This window comes from Anser brachyrhynchus (assembly GCF_964034855.1).
Source record: "Anser brachyrhynchus genome assembly, contig: SCAFFOLD_136, whole genome shotgun sequence".
Taxonomy (NCBI): Eukaryota; Metazoa; Chordata; class Aves; order Anseriformes; family Anatidae; genus Anser; species Anser brachyrhynchus.
Genome location: NW_027663490.1, coordinates 30131 through 48311, shown reverse-complemented (window position 1 = coordinate 48311; position 18181 = coordinate 30131). Strand labels below are relative to the sequence as shown.

General features: G+C 46.8%; 1 long non-coding RNA gene across 1 annotated transcript; it reads right to left on the bottom strand.

Moving 5' to 3' along the window:
- Positions 1–7150: 7150 nt before the first annotated feature.
- On the bottom strand, positions 7151–13039 carry LOC308187399. Its single transcript, XR_013944660.1, has 2 exons — positions 12019–13039; positions 7151–11041 (listed from the first exon to the last, which is right to left on the bottom strand). It is a non-coding gene; the product is annotated as an uncharacterized lncRNA (long non-coding RNA).
- Between the last annotated feature and the right edge of the window lie 5142 nt (positions 13040–18181).

Here is an 18181-nt window from a genome sequence, read left to right as displayed (position 1 = left end):
CTACTTCTCGGAGACTTCGTTCTTCTGCACCTTTAACTTTCCCCACTGCTTCCTAGCCCAGGCAGCTAGAACAGCATTATCTGAAGGACTCCGGGACACAAGAGACCTGATAGATCATTATCAAGCCTGCTCTCAGGAGGCTAGTACAGCCTGTTTATTACCCCCCTGCTCCAGCAGCTTTTAGCAGTCTAGTTAGCGGTTATTCTGCATCTGTTGAGAAAATACTGTCGGCGTCTAATAAAAGAAAATCTTGCTAAGACATACCTAAGGCATTGATTTTATTTCCCTCTCCTTCCTCCCACCCCCTCCCCTGCTAACAGAAACCAGTGTAATTCCAAAGCAAAGGACTCTGTCCTGCAAAAGCACAATCAGCACACCTACAGCACTGAAAAATGCTTTTGTTGATTTATTTTGAGAACACATCTTTAGGCACTCACATCGATTTCCATGTGTCTGAATCGGCAGACATTCCTGAAACAACGACCCTCCTGCCACAGCGTGCAGACTGTCTCGTTCCCCAGAGCAGCTTCACAGTGGCGGAAGGAACAGTTGTCTCCCTGTAACCAAAAGGAAACCAACAAGGAAAATATAGTACAGCCTCAAAAACGTCCATGCTACTGCCTCAGGTTGCTACGATTGAATTCAGAATCTATCTGGTTATCACGTTAACCAAAGACCAGTGTGCCTCCTCCTCCTACTCTACCCCTTCCTGAAAAAAATGAAAAAAAAAAAAAAAAAAAACAACAAAAAAACAAAGCAAAGCAAAGCAAAAGAAACCCAGCCATACCTTGGTACAGGTAGAATAGAAATAGAAGTAGCAATCGTCTCCTTGTTTAGACATGCCGACAAGTTCTGATAACAAGCTCGGGTTCTCTCCACAGGGACTTCCTCTGCTCTTGGAGAGAGCTGTCTTCACCCTTGCTTGGGCTGAAAGTCTTCCACTGGCTTGTGATCAGTGAAATCTTCTTTTTAAAAGTAACCCTAAACAAAGTACCAACAAGTGAAAAATAATGAGTAACAAGCATTTTTCCAGCTTTCTTCTGTTCATCAAATTAGTCTCTTGAGGAGAGCAATGCCTTGAAATCAGCTGTTACGGGAACTAACACAATATTAAACTAAAGTTCTGTAAAGCTGCCAGGAGCTTTGTCAGCAAGTGTTCTCTTCCACGTCCTCAATAATATGCCTTGGAGCACATCCGGAAGCCTGAAAAGGGAGTCACTTCTTCAAAAACCACCTGATCATACATGCAAGGCAATGATCAACTATGGCTACGAGTAACTTCTACAGAACGCAGTATGACGCATTAAATAGCACGTTCCAGTCACTGTGGGTCTTCGAGTTCACCTACCTGGACAACCTCAGCAAAGTTATCGATCTTCAAAGACTTCCAGTTAACTTCTCCTGGAGGCCGAACCAACACTGAATCCGTGAATTAATGATAAAGGGGTAGGAAGAATTTGCCTCCTCACTTTGCCAAGGGAGCCTCTCATCCACAATTCAAACATAGGATGTGCTTTTAAACAGCTTATAACTAATGGAGGAAGCAAGTCCATCTGAACACTCTCTCAGACTGGAGACAGCCAGGGTTAGTTAGCTCTTCAAAAAATAAAAACCAAAAAAAAAAACACCACAAAACAAAACAAAAACAAAAAAACCCAGTGCATTTAGAGATGAACTCGTGATTCAAAGTGGCTGCAAAAATGAGGCTCCATCTTCCACAGCCAGAAAATTTGACTTTTTTTTTTTTTTTTTTAATTCAAAATTCAGTATGTTCCAATCTCTGGTCTTCAAGATTTCTTCACCTATTAAGAAAACACTAAAACCTTTCCCCATCTTTATTACCTGTACAGCAAAAAACACACCAGTGCACAGAAATACACAAATGTGCATACGCATACACACATATGTGTTTAGACACACACACGAGGAGTGAGTGATAGAAAGTTAGCGAGAGCGACAGTGGAAATCAGAAGTTTTGCCTTTTTGACACAGAGAGCGCGTAAAAACTCTCTCATTTTGAGGGAACTAGAAAAAAATGGAGGATCTACCAAATATTTTGATGAGTATGCCTTCGAGGCCAATGCTTTATACCATGAGTGATCTGGGGGCCAGCACACAAATATGCATACATATGTATCACACAGTATCACGGATTTCTAGGTTGGAAGAGACCTCAAGATCATCGAGTCCAACCTCCGACCTAACACTAAGTACTCCACTAAACCATATCGCTAAGCTCTACATCTAAACGTCTTTTAAAGACCTCCAGGGATGGTGACTCCACCACCTCCCTGGGCAGCCCGTTCCAATGCTTAATAACCCTTTCGGTAAAGAAGTACTTCCTAACATCCAACCTAAAACTCCCCTGTCGCAACTTTCGCCCATTCCCCCTCGTCCTGTCACCAGGCACGTAGGAGAACAGACCAACCCCCACCTCTTTACAGCCTCCTTTAAGGTAACTGTAGAGAGCGATAAGGTCGCCCCTGAGCCTCCTCTTCTCCAGGCTGAACAAGCCCAGCTCCCTCAGCCGCTCCTCGTAAGACTTGTTCTCCAGACCCCTCACCAGCTTGGTCGCCCTTCTCTGGACTCGCTCGAGCACGTCCATGTCCTTCCTGTAGCGAGGGGCCCAAAACTGAACACAGTACTCAAGGTGCGGCCTCACCAGAGCCGAGTACAGGGGGACAATCACTTCCCTAGACCTGCTGGCCACACTGCTTCTTATACAGGCCAGGATGCTGTTGGCCTTCTTGGCCACCTGGGCACACTGCTGGCTCATATTCAGCCGACTGTCAACCAACACTCCCAGGTCCTTCTCGGCCAGGCAGCTTTCCAGCCACTCATCTCCCAGCCTGTAGCTCTGCTTGGGGTTGTTGCGCCCCAGGTGCAGGACCCGGCACTTGGCCTTGTTGATCTTCATACAGTTGACCTCAGCCCATCGCTCCAGCCTATCCAGATCAAATATGTACATGCATACAGGATAAACATATCTATACACACAAGCGTGCACAGTATATGTCGTATGGTATCCATATCGAGAACAACTCGTAGCCCTGATCAGACACGTAGAGTTGCAATCAATTAACAGCAGGAAGACAGCAGATCAAGGATACAGCAAGCTTTGAGAGGCAGGGCAATGCTCACTTTGCCAGTGGCATGGCTGCATGATACCAAGAATTTTGAATTAGTTTGATTTTTTGGAAGCAATTTGTTTTCTTTCTGCGCTGTAGCAAATACCACAGGTTTGCCATCACGTGCTGTTCCCTAATCCATATATCCATCATCATCCATTGCTGCAAGATCATGAAAGGTTAGAAAAGATGACTTAGGTCCAATTTAACAGCCAATGATTTTTCAATGACCAGAGCTGCAACAGATTTTATTTAGCCACAAGCAGGTTTTTTTTTTCTGATGTGAAGTCAGATATTTTGATTTTTTTTTAAGACACTAAATGTCATAAAACCTGCAACCAGACCAGATAAAGTTCAAATTAGAGTGATTCTGAAGCCTTTCATTAAAATGCTGCACATTTCTGTGCAAATTATTTCTGACTCTTCTGGACAAAAGCGGATGAAATAGTTCTTACAAATTAATAATAAAAGGTTGGAACCTTTTACTCACACAAACACTAGTGAATTTTCCAGGAAGTATTATTTTGGCAGGGAATTTTCCCAAATCTAAAGTAAAGAGGGGAAAAGTTGGGTTCCCGTATTAGTTGTTGGTTTTGACTGCTTGACAAAGGGAATAAAAACAGTAGTTAAGTGCAAGGTTTCCTTCTCTTCTTTAGTATTGAGAGGAATCGTCACTTCTGACCTTTAGCACCTTCAGAAACACACTTAGTGCCATGCAGATTCCTCTGCATCTACTTCTAAAAATTACTGGTGCTCCTTAGCATGGAAGTTGGACTTGAAATCTTTCCCAGACTGAGCTCTTTTGAATGCCCAAGGAGCTCATCATTTTGCTTGTTGCCTTCCATTTTCCTGAACAGACCCAGAACGCTGTTCAGGATATGAATGGATCTGGTCTAAGGAATGGGAAGAAAGCAAAAACCAAGGATACCTCACAGCCCTAAATGCCATAAAAAGCAGTCTCATTTTAAAAAAGATCTCCAAAGCTTTTTTTTTTTTTTTTTCTCCTTGTTGTGACCCTGCTTTTTAATCACCCAGCATCAGCCTTGCTGCAAAACAGTCTCCGCTGATTTACCTGCTTGTTAAAGCACCCCACAGGCTGCAAGTGTTGTGTGCTAGGTGTCAAATTATATTTAACGGTGCATAGGTAAACCATTCATCTTCCCATGGTCAAAGCACAGAAGAGCCTCCTGCTAACACAGCTCATCCTTGCTGTAACTGCTTTTAAACCTATTTGTTGGTAAGAAAAGAGCTCAGTACACCACCTTCACAGGGCAAAAATTCACATGGAAGAGCAGAAAAACCCAGAAGTGCTTCCTGAACTTCACGTTACCAACAGCACCATCGGATTTAGATCCTTGCCTGGCATCCAGGATGCACGGCCTGCAAGCACTGCTGCGATGTGGAAGTGCCAAGGCAGGTTTCTGGCCTGCCCTAAAACACTTTTTTTTTTTTTTCTTTTACAAACAATACAAAGAGTGTGCCAGGTATGCTGTAATGCCCGTGTGCCAGGTCAATAGAGGATATCCAAACAACAGAGGCGCTTCTCCTAATTTCTGGCGTGAAAACACTTTCACAGCATTCTTTTCACGAAGAAACCCCTCTCTATCTTCTCCAATGCTCCAGGACCTGCTGCAGCTGCAGCGGCTGCGCTGGTACCAGCCGCATCTTTGACAAATCTTTTCAACGGTTCTGCTTTACCTCGGCACAGTTGAGGTCACTCCTCTTCCTCTTCCAGCTGAGGAAGCAGCTTGCGGGCTCTGCCACACGGTCGGTGCAGAAGCGAAAGCTGGGAACACAGCAGTCAAACTCTCACTGCTAACGAAGCCACCAGGGCAGAGGGCTGACACAGACCCGCCAGAGGCGAACCGTACCCGCTCTCCCTCCCGGCTGCGAGGCTCGCCACAGCAGCCCCGACCCGAAGCGCTCACAATGCTTTGCTTGGTGATGTCACCGATGAGTCAGAGTCCCCAGATGAGCATCTGCCTTGCCACTCTTTAATGTTGGTGTTGTTTTTTGGTTGGTTGCTTGCTTGCTTTTGAAACTTATGTAGGTTATGGTAAACCTTCAGGTAAACCACAGATCAATGGGGAAGAAGTCCCACACGAGGGAAGGCCGTGCATTTCTTCCAGGCAATGGCGCATTCTTTAACATGCTGCATTCGACAAAGAAGCTCTCTCCATTTTGCGCAGTGGCAACAGGCACGACTGCAACACACGCACGTGTAGGCAGCACCTGCAGGTCCCAAACCGTTAACCAATTTTTAGATAGCACCAATTTTTTATGTAGTTGCTTTCCCTTCATCCATAACCCCTTTTTTCCTTTCTTTATATCGGGTGGCTCTCCTCCATTGTTCTGTCATTTTACTCCCCAGTGTCTGAGCAGGCACTGGGAATCGTTTCCAGAGGAAGGGTACTGCTGAAGCTACAACATTTACTCTCAGGGAAAAGAGAGTATGTGAAAGAATACATACTTCCTTTCTTTTTCCTGTTGTTTTTTTTTTTTAAATCTCTGAAATCAACGCTGCGGCCTGGCAGCAAATAACTATGGGAGTAATGATGATTCCTCATCCTCACTGTAACGTTGTAGTTAATGTCATAAAGAAGCAATTTCCCCAGGCAGTGGCCATTTGAGATGGGAAGGGGCAGTAAGAGGAAGTTTTCCTTAGACTAGCTCTTCCCCCAGAACACCTCGCCATCCAGCAACAAATTCAATTCACCTGCTCCGCCTGATCAGTCAAACGCGCGTCCGACTCCAGCACACGTCACAGCGGTGGTTCTGACGTGGTTTGAGAATCACCTATCCGCAGAATATCTCGGGTTTGTACACTCAAATAACGCAGTCTTTTCCAAATAAGGCCCAGAGCTCACACTCCGAGTGCAGCCTAACAGCACCAGAGGGCCGGTAGGCTAAACATTCCCATCCTGGCAACAGGACTGACCCGGGCAACAGTAAGCATCCCTTCTGCACTTTCGTCGTGAACATCAACATAAGGAAACAGAGACCTCCTCGATCCAAGTTTGAAGAAACAAACACAAAGGTCACCCAAGCGGGTTGTTTTCAGCAAACTAACGGAGAAATTAAGGTGACAACCGCGTGCATCCAGAGTTAGTCAGATCCCGAAGGCAGTTCCTTTGGGAAACGCAGGAGCAGCGCGCCAGATGACGGCTACCTTACAGCGCACCCCTCAGAGGCACTGCTACGAAAGGAAGGCAGAAGGTTGGAACTCAAAATAACTCGCAAGGCGCCCGTTAAGGGGGAAGCTTTAATTTCCTGAGCAGAACCTCCCCCCTGAAGGCAGCCCAGGGACTCTTTGCTTCCCTAGGGAGACGGCAGGGACGGGGCAGGGCGGTGGGATGGAGGGACACAGGGCCAGATGGACGGCCAGACGGCCGGATGGATGGACAGACGGACGGCCAGACGGCCCAAAAGGCCTGAGCAAGGGCTGAGGAGCGGGAGGGAAGGGCAGGGCGAGGGGAAGGGGAAGGGCGGCCCTGGGCCTGACAGGGCACCTTGGGCCTAACCCCGGGCAGCAGCTCCCCATCTCACAGGGCCCACGGGGGGCTGCCTGTAACAGGAGATGCGGGCAGGTAAATTTTACAAGCACTGCATCACAAATACCCTGCAACACCTGAACTATTCACTGGGACAGCCTCCTTCCTCACCTCCTGAAAGCTCCAGCTGGCAAACCAAGGACAAAATGAAAGGCAGATGTGGAGGACCTCGTAAGATACTGTTTTGTTCCCTACGTGCCCACTGCTGGTGACACGTAATGCCTCCTGTTCCCAAACGACATCGGCACGTTACATCTTTACTACATGCTGAAAGGAACTCAGCAACTTGAACACAACTTAGAATTACCCATCCCGGCAGCAGGCTGTCCAGCTGAAGCTGCTTTAGCCAATCAAGTGTGTCACGCTGCCCCTCAAAGGTTTCTTCCTGGGAACGTCTGCTGTGACACTCCTGACGTATTACTTCTCGGAATGGCAGAACTGCGCTGGGTAGGCCCCACAGCAAGACTCGTATTTCTGTCCTTCCCTTTCAGGAAAGGATCTCCCACCTTGAATTTATTAATTTTCATGATGATGATACACAAATTGAAGTTTTGAAAAACTGAATGCTGATTAACAGATTTCTAGCACAGCCTGTGCATCAAAATTCATTTCTCTCCATTTAGGTAATCTTAGTTTCTGAGTTACAGTTACAGTCAAAATTTTTCTTCTTCGATTTTTTTCTTTTTCTTTTTTTTTTTTTTTTTTTTTTGTGATCAGAAAAACGAGGGGACTGGCTGTCCCAAGTCAGCCGGGGAACTTCTCTTTGGTCGATGCATCAAGCAACTCGGCTCTCTTGGGGAAACTTAAATAGAAAAGACAGATCTCCAAACGGATAAAAAAAATAAATCAAATGATAAAAACCCAACCGACACATCTGATACCCCAGCTTATTGAACAGCACAAGGGTTTAATCTACAGGCTCTGTCCAAAGCAGCAAGAAGTGACAGATTTAATCCAAACCAGTTGCCCGCTCTCACTCTCTGATCTGGAGACGTTATTGGACAAGCATGCATAGCAGTAACACTTGTAAACACTGGGTTACTGCACCACAGCCCCAAATCCCTCACGGGCCCACTAAGATACTTTTACTGACTGATCCACAATAAACACTCCCAAAAAGATTCTCAACAAGCTAAACCCTGTTTAGAAAGAATCTGAGGAACCTGTCACTGCAGCAACAAAGGGCTGCAATTGTATGCAAAATCTCCAACACCCTCCTTAGCACCCTGCTAGCTCAAGGACTGTGTGGGGCTTCCGTGCCCTGAACGAGTCCACCCTGGCCACATAACGCAGATGTAATGGTCAAGAAAGCACATAGCGTTATCGAAACTTATCAGATCCACAGCAAAAAGAAAAGCCCACGCTTCTATATTTCTCCTCCTTCTCCATTCACAGAAGGAAGAGACTGAAAACAGGCAGATTTGTGGTTTACATTTACAGTTAATGTGAAAAATGGCTATTTGTGAAATACATCACGTATTGTTTCAAGCTACAAACAACTCGCTCCCACAAAGGAAAGACTTTTGACCTCAGCATGCAACCCCAGTTACAAATAACTTCCTATCTACCAGTGGGCCGCGTTCCCCTGGCACTCAGTCACTCCGCAGCACGGCAGCCACCTTTGTTCTAAGGATGGCAAATTCTACTTAGAAACGCTCTGTAGAAGAGTGATGTTGTCCCCTTTTAACACGATCCAGCCTGCAGCAAAGAGAAGGGAAAGAGGGGATTAGAGAGAGCCCAGAACCTGAGAATAATCTCGTGTTTTCAGAAAGTGTTTTGTGTGGTTGAGCAGGGTTTTGCCCATCATGCAGAGTGCAGGCCGCCTGGTATTACACGTTTCAAAGACCAGAACTGGTCTCAGGCAGGGACAGATTCTCCTTCATCCAGCAAAATCAGCAGCTCAAAAATCATCAGGGACAGAGATGTAGCCAGGAATTGCTCACTGAACTTCAACAGCAAGGCTCGTCACACGGTTGGTACGTCTCAGTGCTGCTACCTAGAAGGCTCACCCGGGCAGGTTTCAGACCGCGCGTCACTCGGGTTGCACAGACACACGACACACCCAGCTGTTTCCTTGATTTTGCCTTGGAGTGAATCTCCTCTGCGTCGTCCAGCGCCAAATTCACGTACTCGTCAAAGCCCTAGAAATCGGCAACAGTGGCAATTAGTTCAGCAACAACACGAACCATCGTCAGCTGTGCTGACCCAGGCTGGACAACGAAGACTAATTGTTAGAGAAGCACGATTTCTTTTTTCCCTTGGGCTAGTTTTTCTTGACAAGAAAAAATAGGATTGTGAATGAGGGAAAACAAACTAACGATGTAACGTGGGGTCGTGCTGACACTCACGATGATGCAGCCTTCTATCCGCACGTTCACTTGCTCAGCCACACCTGGATCCTCGAGCTCTGCAGAACGAAGGAGGAGAGTAAATTGGAACACAAACACCGCGAGCAGTTTTGTTCTCTCTCGTGTGTTCAGAAATACCCGCTAACCATAGCCGCTAGAGCTCCCAAAAACTCCAAGGAGCAACTCTCAGGGGCAGTTTCAATTAACAGTCTGACATTTTAGAGTCTTATATGACTGGGTGAATACTACACGTTTGCTGAAGGACACGTTTCCAGTCACAAGGGAACACTCCTGCACGCCCGGCTGCACGATCCCACTCCCGTTAACACGAGGGGGAAACGCCGGGCTGCGCAGCAGCTCCTTGTACCCACCACCACGCCGCACAGCTCTCCATTCCCCACAAACCTGCCCCGAGCAACGGGTGGGAGCCGAAAACTCAGCGAGGGAGATCCCCGGACCCTCCCCGCTCCCCCCACCCCCTCCAAATCCCCATCCCCATCCCCTCCCCGTCCTCTCCCCGCGCTACTCACGCTCTGCAGGTAGCGGAAGATGAGGTTCTGGGGCACTGCGTGAAGGGCTCAGCACGGGGACAAGAGCTCCAGGCCCGGGACAAGGCCTCAAGACAAGGCCTCAAACCCTGCAACGAGGCCCCAGGGCCCCGGGACAAGGCCTCAAGGTCCGGGCCGAGACCCCTGAGGCCCGGGCCGCCCCCCACCCGCTCCCCCGTCGCTCCCCGGCCGCAGGAAGGCTACGATGGGCTGCACCATCACCGTCTGCACCTTCTGGTCCTGCCCGCGGTACGCCATGGCTGCCGCCGCCTCGCTGCTCCCGCCGCCCCTGCTGGGCCGCCTCCGGAAGCCCCTGAGGCCGGGCGGGAGCGCACAAGGGACGCTGGGATGCTGGAGGAGCGTGGGGGGCCGCTCTAGCAGGCCGGGAGGACCGCGTCTCTATGGTCGCAGGCAGGAGTCCCTGCGCCAGCTTTATTGGTGAGCAGCGAGGCTGGGGGGGGGAGGGGGGCAAGACAGCCTTAAATAAAATACAAATATAAAAAGTGTTATAAATGGCTGTTATAAATCCAAATAGGATTACAATCAAAGTTTACAATTTATTAAACGAATAGAGGCAAGCAAGCAGCGCTGGGTGCGCCGGGAGTCTCTGCTCCCCCAGGACGCACACCTGTTACGTAAGGCGGCTGGTTTTGATGCTCCCAGGCTAATACATATTCATTACTACTTCGAGAAGAGGCAGGGTTATTAGAATTGGTTTCCGGAATCCGAAACCCCTCCCAGGGGCGCCTGCGTATCAGTCTCTGGTGGTCTCTCGGGGCTTGCTCGGGCTGAATGCTGGTTGTCTTCCTCCCAGGCTTTTGTCCTTCAATTGTCCTTCAGCTCCCCCTTCCTCCTCGTTTGGGAGCCTCTGCGCCGGATTTCAGAAACTCTAGCAACATCCCCTGCAGTAGTCAGCACTTTTCCCTAAAAACCCCTTTGTTCTCTTATCACCTAGACCCGGGCCTCGATGTTAACCCTTCAAATCCCTTAGTGACACGAATTGCTGGACCATTCCTTACAAAAGGAAGGATAAAATATGTAGAGGAGCAATGGCACACGCGAAAGCCCAGCGCCGCGGGCAGAGGCAGCGAAGGTTGACGGCAGAACAGTGCTCGGTTTGAACACGGAGAGGGAAAGCGAGGGGAAGGTGGCCGAAGCCGGCCGCAGTCTCTGAGCTCTCCTCCTCCTGATTGTTTTCTCTCAAAGACATTTCTGTCTGTGTGCGGGCACCCGGAGCCGGCAGAAGTCCCCGTGAAGTCCTTCGGCAGGACGGAGGGCTGCGTGGGCTCCAGTGAGAGAGGGAGTTAGGAGAATCTTATCAAGTAGAGATAGAGCGCTGACGGCATTAAACTAGGATGCTACTTAGTGTCTTTGCTAACTATGGTGCATTGTGCCAATTAACTAAAGCAAGAAGCCTTGGGCCCCTTACCAAGGTCAGTCTCCTAATAAGAGAGCGAGCCTAGAAACTGGTCCTGCAGGTGGACAAGAGCCAAGGAGCAACTGAGTCTGTGCAAAGACAAGAGGTCAACTAGCGGTGACGAGGAAGAGTCATCAATCTTCATGCCCACGACCTCCCGTGCTGCCCAGCGCTGAATAAACATACCTACTTTACAATCTCACTGATTGTGGAGTCCGTTTTCCGCAAGTCGCCAGCAGCAGTTTCTTCCGCAGAGGTTTTCCCAGAGCCGCTTCAAAGCTTCCCTCGCGGAGCTGGGGCGTCGCAGGGGGTCATCAAAGCACGCACGTACACACACACACACACACACACACACACACAGGCGTTGTTGTCCAAACAGAAAGTATTTACAACAAATTCGACAAGCGGTTTTTCTCTGCCAGCAGCAAATGCCTGAGGGCCCCTACAGCTTCACAAATCATAGCACAAAGAGCCTAAAGTTCCTCTAAAATTTAGGGAAATAATTCAAAATAGATCTGCTAGGGGAAAACGATCACTGGCGGCAGGGTACACAATACACCCGAGCCTCAGCTCTCCTCCGCAGAGTCAGTGCCCACGCCCAAGTGCGACGCTGATGGCACCCGAACATTTGCTGTAGCAGGCAGCAGAGCCAGCAGCTCAGGGGAGCAATTTTAAAAACCAGGAGGCACTTAAACCAACCCTTAATTGACCCAGTTACTGCAGGAGAGTCCCGACTACTCGCCCTGGAGTCCTACTGTCACCAGCAAAAAGCACCAACCAAAGCTTGGGGGAACTTTGGTACAGCACAAGAGAAGGGAGTGGGGGTAGCGTAGCCGTATCGCAGAGCTGCTGCTTTTCACACCATTTTATCATCCCTGATAATTGAAAGTAAGGCCGGGTGGGCTGACCCCACCACCACCACTCCTGGCAGCATGTTTGGTCCACAACGCTAGAATAATTATTCTGCTCCCTCCCGCCCCTACAGCTTCGTCATCTGAAAAGATTACAGTCAAAACAATGGCATACACAAATAAAAGTCAAGAGTTGACATAGTAACTCCGGGATTTGGGTATCAACTGTCCGAGAAATCAGAACACCCAGGCTTCACAATGTGCCCAACATCGAGCTGTGCCAAGGGGGGGCGGAAGGAAGAAGCTTTCCGTTTAAGCCTTCAGAGCATCGCTCCATCACTACGTCAATTCACAGCCACCACAGCGTGCCGATGGACATCTTTCTGTGCCAAAAGAAACAAGTGCTTTGTCCTCTTGATATCAAAGGTAGCCACCTATAGTTACGGAACCATGCACAAGACCTTAACTCTGACCAGCAGGGAAACTTAGGACAACTGAGTGCAGATCCTGCCAATTTCTACCAGTTCCAACTGTGCTTTAAGTCTCATTGCAAAGCCTCAGTTAGAAAAAGGATCACCTCGGGGTATCCAACAAGAAGAAGAGTTGTTTTTTTTTTGTTTTTTTTTGTTTTTTTAATATACCATAGGACTATGCAGTTCAATCATCAATCATCTTGGAAAGCTCAAGGAGGAGGTCATCCTCATCCTTCCCTGGGTCCAAGTCGAGCTCGGCTTCCAGTATGCCGTCTGAGAGTTCCCAAAGTAGCGTCTCTAAATCCTCGTCTACAGATACGGGCGCGTTGCCTGTGGAACTCAGCCGGCGTGTCCTTGCTTCTTCTAGCTGGGAAGAAGCTGAAGTCGAGCTTGAGAACTCCATTGGCTCCACAGATTCTGCCTGGCTTCCAAGATGTGCTTCAGGTCTTGGCAGAGCAAGGAAGAGAACAATCAGTATATGCCATTTCTTAACGGGAAATCCCTTTTCTGCAAACCGGCTCTTAAAACCGTAGCCAACCCCTCCTGCACTTCAATCTTACCCAGGGATTGTTATTCAATTAACCCAGGGCGACATTTAGAGCCCAATATATTAGCAGGTACATTTTTCAGTTTGGGGGTTTCTCTGTGAAGCCAGAGCACCTGGAGTCTAGCAAAGATGGTTCAATTGTTGTAGCAAGAGGCACTTTGCCACCTTGCTTAATTTTCCTGTAAAAATGTTATAAGAAGTCTCCATCTGCAAATATCTGTTTGCTAAGTTAGTCATTTTTCCCACGGCACACTCAGCAGAGTTTGCTCCCCACTACAGGAAGCTGATCTGCAGCCATCACTTCCCTCTGCTCTCCCTGCACTCTTGTCACCTTGTATGTTTGTTCGGGTGGCATTCTTGAGGACCAAAAGGCAGAGGACACTACTCATCATTTATCACCTCACGAGGAAGTAGGAGAACTTCACCTCATCCTCATTTAGGTATTCAGACAGAGCAAGAAGTCACTGGAAAGCTGTACCGACTTGCAGCATTTAAAGAAAGTAAGTCTAATTAAGCATTCCTGCTAGCTGCTAGAAAGTCATTTCACGTGACTTATTCCTCTGATGGATTTGGGCTTTAATTATCTCAGAACCCTCCTTTTTTCCCCACGTGTGACAGAACTTATGTTTCACTGGGGATATACACCGATTGAGAAAAAGAACAAGTTGTGGTCATCACCTGTTTTGGGGATTTTCTTCAAGTCTGGTGGCTGGGACGTGCTCCAGCGTGGCTGGAACAGCCTAGAAAGCAGCAAAACAGCATTTAGGACTCATGGGTAAAAGATTCCTTACTAGCTTTTTCCTCCATGCTGCTTCTCCTCTGGCATTGCGGAGCCTTAGCCAAAATACAAAACCAAGGTGCTCCTGAAGAAAGTTAATATTCACTTGGAGGTTACTAATGATCTTGTGTCTTTTAAGAACACAGCATTAATGGACAAAATCCTCCACACCAGAGAAATCACAGAATCACAGAGGACTAAGTAAATAGTGCCATTAATCTAATAAATATGGAAGGGTACTACAAGAATTCTGTAGGCAGCTACTGGATTTAAAAGGAAACAGAAAGCCTGTAGAACTTTTGAGTTTTCCATCTTTTCTCCTAGAGGAGGGTGTAAATTTTACAAGGGATCCATTTCTGCATTAGCCCCTGTCCTTACCATAGCTGCTTTTTTGGCTGGAGGTCCCATTGTGTCAGCGTCAGAGGCAGTCCGTGGCTTCACAGCTGCTACAGCAGAGGGAAAACTGCCAGGTGCCTTACGTTTCAGTGCCTTCTTCTTGGGGGAAGCGACTTTCCCATCCCAAGGCTTCGCAAACATGTTAAAGTTGGCTAGAGTAAAAGGAAGAGAGAACTGATACAGTCTTGCTCTGCCTCATGAAAAATCCACGTTCTCTTCCTCATTTCCACGGCCCGTCTACACAGTTAACTGTATTTGGCCAGCAGAATTACACTGCCATTGCCTGGATTCTCAGCAATATCTTCCACATAGTAAACTCCGTCTACCAACAATCCATACAAAGGAACAAAGGAACTGAATAGCTACAGTAAATCATAATCCAGGACGAGGGAAACTCAGACACAGAGCGATCCCAAGTGCAAGCAATACTCTAAGACGTTGTATGAAGTCTAGTAAGATTCACAAATGTTGACAGCTTTTGTATTTAAAGTCTTGCTCCCTCTAGGAAAGGAAAAGCAGCAGGTATAGTAAGACAAGAGAGTGTATGCAACTGTTGTACCAGCTTCCTCTCCCCTGCAGTGATGTCCCACAAAATCTATTAAGTTGTTCTACAAAATCCAAATTTGTAGAGTCATATTCTAGTCTCCCATTCCTGACCTAACATCTGGCTGGCAGGAGAAGAAACGAAAGAAAGCTGGGTACTTGTTTTCTTTGTGTGTTTATTTCCTCGTGTCCCATGAGACAGAGAGAAAGGCTACAATGTGCAGTGCATGCAGCCTTTAAGCCCTCCTTATCTCCCTCACACAATCTCATTTTACAAAGTTGATATAATCTTAACAACGAGGCCTTTGATCCTCTGTCATTTTTGACAGAAACTGGCCCCCCACATTAAGACGCTGAAGCATGCTTTACAAACACATACACGTGTCAAGTTAAGCAACACATGCCAAAGAGGAAGGTGAACTTGAACTCAACGCAGGGAGGACTTCATACCATAAACAGATGGCAGAAAAAAACAGAATACCAAAATTAGACTAAAAAGCCCCTCAATGTGTTAATTTTCTAGTGGGAAATACAGAATACCATCACGTAATTAACGAAAACAGACATGGTTGCATGTTCTGGCCCTTCTTTGCCTTTGAACTTTGCAGCCTTAAACTCTTTTATCCTCTGCATTGAAGGAAAAAGCAAAGCAGATCCTGAGCAAACGGAACTTGCTCAATATGGGAAGCACCTCACCGGGGCAGGTATTAAAGCATCTTATTACCTGATAGCTTTGTGTTCCATAACGATTTCTGCCCGGCTGGGGCAGGTCCAGGTTGTGCTGGGGGAGCTGGCACATTTCCTCCACTCTGCTGCATCCGCAGAGCTTTCTCGCGCTTTATTTCTTCCAGGGTTTTAACACGCACTTCTCCTTCTGGCTTGGCTTTACCTGCCGGCTCCTTCGACTGCACTTTGCTGGGCCCGGAAAGAGTGAGCACGCTCTGCTTCTTGGGCTCACCCTCAATTTTTGCCCCTGCGCTGGGATCTTTGGTTTTACCATGCCATTCAGCCTGGGCTTTGGCTTGACATTCTCGTCTCTGAAGAGCTCTCTCACGACGGATTTCCTCCAGTGTTTTCACATGGACCTCTCCCTTTGGCTTAGCAGCCTTCCCTGTCATCATCAAGAAATGAGAAGCGCCAACATTTAAAGAGAGTCCAACAATAGTTTAAGTCTCCAAAATTTGTCACAGTACTAAGGAAAACTAAGCCTGAGCGTTCCCAATAACGCATCTTAGGACAATAGCCTAACATTCTCCTCCTCCTCTGAGCCACTTGTTGTATTTTGAAGACCAGCCCTATCCAGAGAGAGTTGCTACACAGAAATGCTAGTTTACTTGATTACTTTTTCAGACTGCATTTCAAATTCCTGCTCCCGGCAGTGGCTCTATTCTAATTGTATATGATGGTTCACAGAAGCAGCTTAAAACCTTGACAAGGCACAAGCGGAAAATAAACACACACCTAGAGCCAGATTTCTGATAGTGGCTGTCAGAAGAGCTTCAGCACTCGAGCAAGAGGAATCAGTTCTTTGTTTTCATTTGAATTCCTTTTTAGGGCTGTATGAAAACGGTCTAAGTTCACGGAAAGGAAGAAGGAGAAAGTATATTTAATAGCCAGTTGTTACCTTTCGCAGTACTAGTCCGTTGAGAAGGTAATCCTAGCCTCTCCTTCACAGACTTGGGAACTTGAACTGCAAAACAGAAAAAGACCAAATTAGGGAGGCTGCATAAACGTCAACTTTGTGTTCACATTCAAAAACAAGGCAGGAAAGGTAACTTTGAATCCCGGTGATTAAGACCTCAGCCAACATGCAAAAAGAAACATCGCAGGAAAAGGACAAACAGAAAGCCTAACTACAAAACCCGTGAATCACATCCAGATGCCTGTTTAGTAGCTGTACCTCTCTTTGGTGCTTTGTCAGCATTTCCCGGAACCTCCACCTTCTTCCCCAGCCTTTCAGCAAGGCTGCGCTTCACCGGAACGGCGCTTACATCAGCTTCAGACAGAGAAAACAAGGAATATTTTAAGAACATTTCTTTGCAGGAAGATTTGAGAACAGTCAACCACAAGCTTCTATTTTTCAAGCATATTTTCATAAAATTGCCTTTCAGCTGCTAAATGGTTTTTTTGCCATTTCTGCAGTCAACACAGATCTCCACTGCAATGCATTTTCCTCTCATACGTCAAAAATACTCTTCAATGCAGTCATATAGAGAAGGCGGCACCTAAATAACAGCTCATAAAAAGTTCTTACCCACGGAGGCTTTCCGTTTTCCTTGTTTCTCAGCAAGATCTAGTCGAACCACAGGTTCCTCCCCTAAAACAAAAGTAAAATTTTTCTATTTCATAGAAACCAGTAGCCAATAGAAATAGTATACTGTTAGCCCATGTCCAAAAAAAACCCAGCAAGGCACTGTTTTGACAGCTAAACCACACAAACTCATATTTCAACTATAATTAACTTAGAAAAAGTATCCATAGTCTCAGTGTTTGCCTCAAATTCCAGCTGAATGTAGTCGAGAATGAATCTGAGTCTGCTTGACAGCTATACTTTGTGCAGAACAGAGCTGCATAAGCAAGCAGAATATTATTAGGTACAAATGCTGAGAAATATTCCTTTCTAAGGTGAATGTCTATGAGTAGAAGTACTTCTTCACTTCTTTCCCTTTCAAAGGAATTTGCACAACTCTAAACAATATAATTTATACACAGACTACACAGACTCCTATCGCACTACTGTCCACACGTGCCACTGTCAGCCTCTTTAAAGCTTCAGAAATTGCTTCTTACATAGCACTGTCCTCTAGAGCTCTTTCTTCTCGTTACTCTCCTGTTTTTCAGTTATCCCCCTATTTGCATACTGACACATTTTTTTCTTTCTCCTGCTACTGCACTTAACCTGAGCACCAAAGCTTTCCAGTACAACCAGGGACTTTCAGCATAAAAGCATGTTTTGAACAGAAGGCGGCAGCACCAGGAGGCTAACAGGGGTGAATTGCCTTCCTTCTTGCTTAACCTTCCAGTTTAGGAGTAATGAAATCAAAACAAAAGCATGAATTATTACCTTCCTCTGTAGACAGTGTCACAGTTCTCACCACTGTCCGGACATTTTCCTTTTCCGGAGCAGGAAAAATCATAGAATCGACGGGAGGAAGAGAAGATCTTGAAGGACCTTCTGCTCAGAGCAAGCAAAACATAAGGAAGTTTACCAAACAGAAAAAACTATCACGAAGAACAAAAAACTTTAATTATTCATTACTGTCAAACATACAGTGACCAGAGCATGCAAATAAGAGAGGTGACTAGTTTGCCTCTGGTTGCCCTTGGAATTCCCATCTAGAATACCAGCTGGCTGAGAATCAGGTTGCTCGATGCCCCCAGCTAAACATGGAAGTCTATCCCTCAAGCAGCTCCCAGCCACCATCACCTGCCATTCTGAAGCCAATCAAATTTCACTTCTTTGGCAAAATAGTTGGATTCACCAAAGCATAGCCAGCTACCCGGTATTACTGGAAGAGGTTTTTTTTGAAAGAAAAATCATCACACAGGATGAAGGTGAACCGGGTAAGGAAGCAGGGAATATTAACTCACCACCGTGTCT